Source organism: Alligator sinensis, unplaced genomic scaffold (genome assembly GCF_000455745.1).
Source record: "Alligator sinensis unplaced genomic scaffold, ASM45574v1 scaffold924_1, whole genome shotgun sequence".
Taxonomy (NCBI): domain Eukaryota; kingdom Metazoa; phylum Chordata; order Crocodylia; family Alligatoridae; genus Alligator; species Alligator sinensis.
In genome coordinates this window covers 1,024,668-1,028,700 of record NW_005842370.1, presented here as the reverse complement: position 1 = coordinate 1,028,700, position 4,033 = coordinate 1,024,668, and the positions used below count along the sequence as shown (strand labels likewise).

At 41.9% G+C, this 4,033-nt stretch overlaps 1 long non-coding RNA gene across 1 annotated transcript; it reads right to left on the bottom strand.

Annotated features, from left to right (window-relative positions):
• Positions 1 to 377: 377 nt before the first annotated feature.
• LOC112551186 lies at positions 378 to 3,795 on the bottom strand. Its single transcript, XR_003095398.1, has 4 exons — positions 3,666 to 3,795; positions 2,198 to 2,344; positions 792 to 946; positions 378 to 459 (listed from the first exon to the last, which is right to left on the bottom strand). It is a non-coding gene; the product is annotated as an uncharacterized LOC112551186 (long non-coding RNA).
• Between the last annotated feature and the right edge of the window lie 238 nt (positions 3,796 to 4,033).

The following is a 4,033-nucleotide window of genomic DNA, read 5'->3' as shown; positions in this document are numbered from 1 at the left end:
AATCCAGATGTGTATTTTAAATGTCGCAAATTTTAGAGTGCTTAGGTTTCTTTTGCCTGAGTCCCATATTTAACATATTTTTAATGAGTGCTGGACAATAATTAGGACTACAAGTTTCTGTCTAACTTGACCACATTTATCCGTAGCAGATTCACAGCATCTGTCTTGTACAATTTCCACGTACAGGGTTTCCTTGTACCTGGCTCCAACTATGGAAACCTTTTCAGTTTTCATATTAGTGTTTTTTCTCTGAGTGCTTCTTGCTGAAACTGTACTGCACGCAGCTCCAGAACAACGGGGCTTTATAAATCAATAGATGATAACAAGAGGAAAACACACATAAAAACATGTATTTAGTCAAATAAAAAACAGAATCTTAAGTATTTTATTACTTAGAATTCTAAGGATCATCTTGTTCTAGTCTGAAACAGCATGTCTTCAAGTGCATTTTTGTTTCTTCTGAAAAAAATAAATTAATAGAATATAATAGTGAGTCCTTCAAAATCCTAGACACCAATTTCTTTTTTTAAAATGACATATTTTATGTAAGTGAAAGGCTTTGTAAATTCCGAAGTCAAAATCACATTTTATGTCAGCAAGAGGTTAGAAAGGAAGCAGTAGGGACAGCAACGTTTTGAAAAGCATTTCACGTGCCATCAAGTTCTACTATGTCACAGTATCTCATGCTATCTCTCTCAAGTGAACAGCAGGTGTGATGTGCCTTTTACTTCAATTACATGCATGCACAGAATGTTATATAAGTGTCGCTGACTTTATGTATAAACATTTACCATTGTGTTCTGTTCTATTCTTCTGTTCAGCTAAAAGATAGATGAAGCCTCTTTTGTCATTTAACAGGTCCTAATCTGACATGGAAGTATTTTTCCTCAGTATGAAATGTCTGCTGCTCATGTTGCATGTTGCTTCTTATCTTTGAAGATCTGACCTTGTGTTTTAGAAATATAAAAAGGTGTCACTTTAAAGGTATGATAGATTTGGAGCCTGGTATTTCTAAAATTCATATAGGATTTCCAAAAGCCACATAATTTTTTCTGAAGGTTTTGCACTGAAAATGATTAGAATTAAATAAATGAAATAAAAATAAGCCTTTGAAATATAGCACATTCTATATTCGAAGGCTTGCCTAAATATACCCCAACCATGCACGTGGATTAATAACAGATATTACCCACAAAAATACTTGCTTCTCACATATTTCATGAATCACTGTGGCTACAATATCACTTCAGCACTACCACATAGATTAAATTATACCTGCCTATAGAGTAATGAGGACTGACACTTTCCATCAAACAAGAGGGCAGATGGCAAGTTATTTCCCCCAAATAATAACTTCATTCCTGGAGTGGGCTTCACCTAATTAATTTCAAAATACAGAAATTATCCCTGTGGTATATTGGCATAATAATTCCCCTTTCTGCCCAAACCATACCTCATATTAGAGTGCCATGATCTGAAATGTCTTTCCATGTTCTTAGAAATATTACTACATTAAAGGCTATGTCATACAGGACACTTAGTACATATTAAATGCATTTAAAACACAAGTGTTCACATGTACAAGCAGTAAAAAACATGCTAAGTGCACTTGTATCATCGAAAATTTACAACTTTTCCTGCAAGAAGTATCTCCAGATAGTAGTAAGTAATGTGCATTCAGCTAATGTTAGTCTGTTCCATGGAGATAATGGCAGCAATTTGTTACAAACCATTATGATTTGTGTAATCTGAGGTATGGTGAGGGAGGCACACGATAGGTATGTGGGTCCCATTGAAGGCCCACACACAGTTTAGGAAGCCAATTTATTTGAACCCAGCAATGACGCCCTGTGGGTTCCTGAGCCAAATGAACTACGGCCCCAGCCCCTCAACTAAGGCATCTCACAGTTTATGCACAGCTATCAGCACCATTGTCCAATCCAAAACAAACTGGTTGGTGATAGAACGGAGGCTGTTGGCATTCACCAACTTCCAAATTGCTAGGGCCATGCATCTCTTGATGAACACAGAGTGCCAAAGCCCAATATCACTGTGCTACAGCAGTGGGGCCACCTCAGCACAAAGGTCCACAAATATGCCATAGGACACTCTAAAGTTTCACCACCATTGGTCATTGTGAAGAGAGAAGTGGCAGGCACAGAGGAGGTTCCAGGGATCACAATCACCCCACACTTACCTCAGGTGTGAGAAGGAAGAACACAGCTGGAGCCTGGAGCACCTTGCCACATTTTCACAGCGAGTGCTCCATCAGGATTGGTGGTGAGGGACCCTGGAATGTAGTTCTGGCCCTGAAGAGGGGCAGCCAGGGAGAGACTGCAGTGTCCTATCAGGGAAGATCATAGACATTAAAGGCTGGAAGGGACCTTGAAAGATCATTGAGTCCAATCCCCTGTTCTGGGCAGGAATACTGCCGAGATCAAACGATCCCACAAGGTGTCAGTCCAGTTTCCTCTTGAACATTTCCAAGGTTGGGGACTGCACCACCTTCTTGGGAAGTCTATTCCAGACTCTAGTCACCCTTATTGTAAAGAAGTTCTTTCTTACATCCAACCTGAAACCATCCTCTAACAGTTTATGGCCACTGATCCTTGTCCTCCCCTAGGGCCCCCTACTGAACAGTTTTTCTCCCAGCTCCCAACATTCATCCCTTACACATTTATAGACAGCCACTAAGTCCCCCCTCAGTCTTCTCTTTCCCAGGCTGAACAGTCAAGATGCCAGAGGCATCTCCTGCCTGCACCAGCCTGCAATTAGCTGTGGCAAAGGGGCACACAGCAACTGTCACAAGTGGTCAAAGGACCACCAACAAGCCGGGGATCATTGACTGAATGCTGGATTGAAGCCCAGGCAGAAGTAGGTGCTTGAGGAGGTGGGTGGTATGCAGCAAGGGATCCTGGGCCTTCCATGAGTGGGGAAATAGAGCCAGCTGGTATGAGAGTTGTCTTAGATTTATTTTCCATTTGGGGACTGGTAAAAATGAATTGATGAAGGGGGATCAACCCTGACTGTATGTGCAGACTTAAATGGATTGTCACTTTTTGGACTGCTAAATGACTTGATAGAGGTGGATGAAGGAATGCATGAACTTAAGTTAATTTTTCCATTTGAGAATGCTAAGGAATTTGATACAGGGGATCAACTCTAAATGAAGGAAGGGACTTAACCTAAAGCATCCTCTGAGACAGTCAAGGAAGTAAGTAAATTGATTTAAGTTGATTTATGTTTGAAAGCTGTTAGTGAGCTATTGGAAGGGGATGAACCCTGAATGAGCAGCAGACCAAAATAGGATTAACCCACAGATTGACTTCTACTGAATTGATTAGAAGGTCCTGACCAGGACCCTGGCAGCATAGAAGGACCACCATACTTGTGACAAGGGGCCGTGGCTCAAAATAAGAATGTGGATAACATCTAGGATGTGGTAAGGGTGTGGTGTGAGGAAAGACAGAGCTCCATGAAGAAATTCCTCCTAGGGACAGGCCCAGACTATCAGGCAACAGAACCAACTTTAAAAAAAAGATCAAAGATGTGGCAGGAAAGAAAGCTAACACCGGAGAGCGGCTGTGATCGTTTCAATCCCCATCCTGACATTTTCTTCCATTAAGACATCAGGCCAGAAAGGGCTTAGCCCATGCAGCACCTACCCCCAACAGTCATGATCCCATGTTCCAAGCATGAGCTGCTCGAACCAGTCTGAGTTCATCAGTATTGTCCTGTAACATGAGGTGGCGTCCGGTCTGGCGGCTCGTGCAGTGGTGTGTTCTGCCTCCTGCAGCATAATGGTGTTCAAATTAGTGCCCTACCAGGACCAGGAGCTCACTAGAACAGTTGGTCAAGGCAATATTGGAATCCTCATTCTCACCTCACCTTAGCCAATCAGCGTTTTCATCTGTGGTAGGTTGTTTTTGGCTGATGTCAGAACCATGGAGAAAAGTTTCTCAAGCAAAGTGCTGGGCAGCCTCCTCACTGACACTCTAGCATGAGCTGTGCATGTAGAGTTTGTAGTAAACAT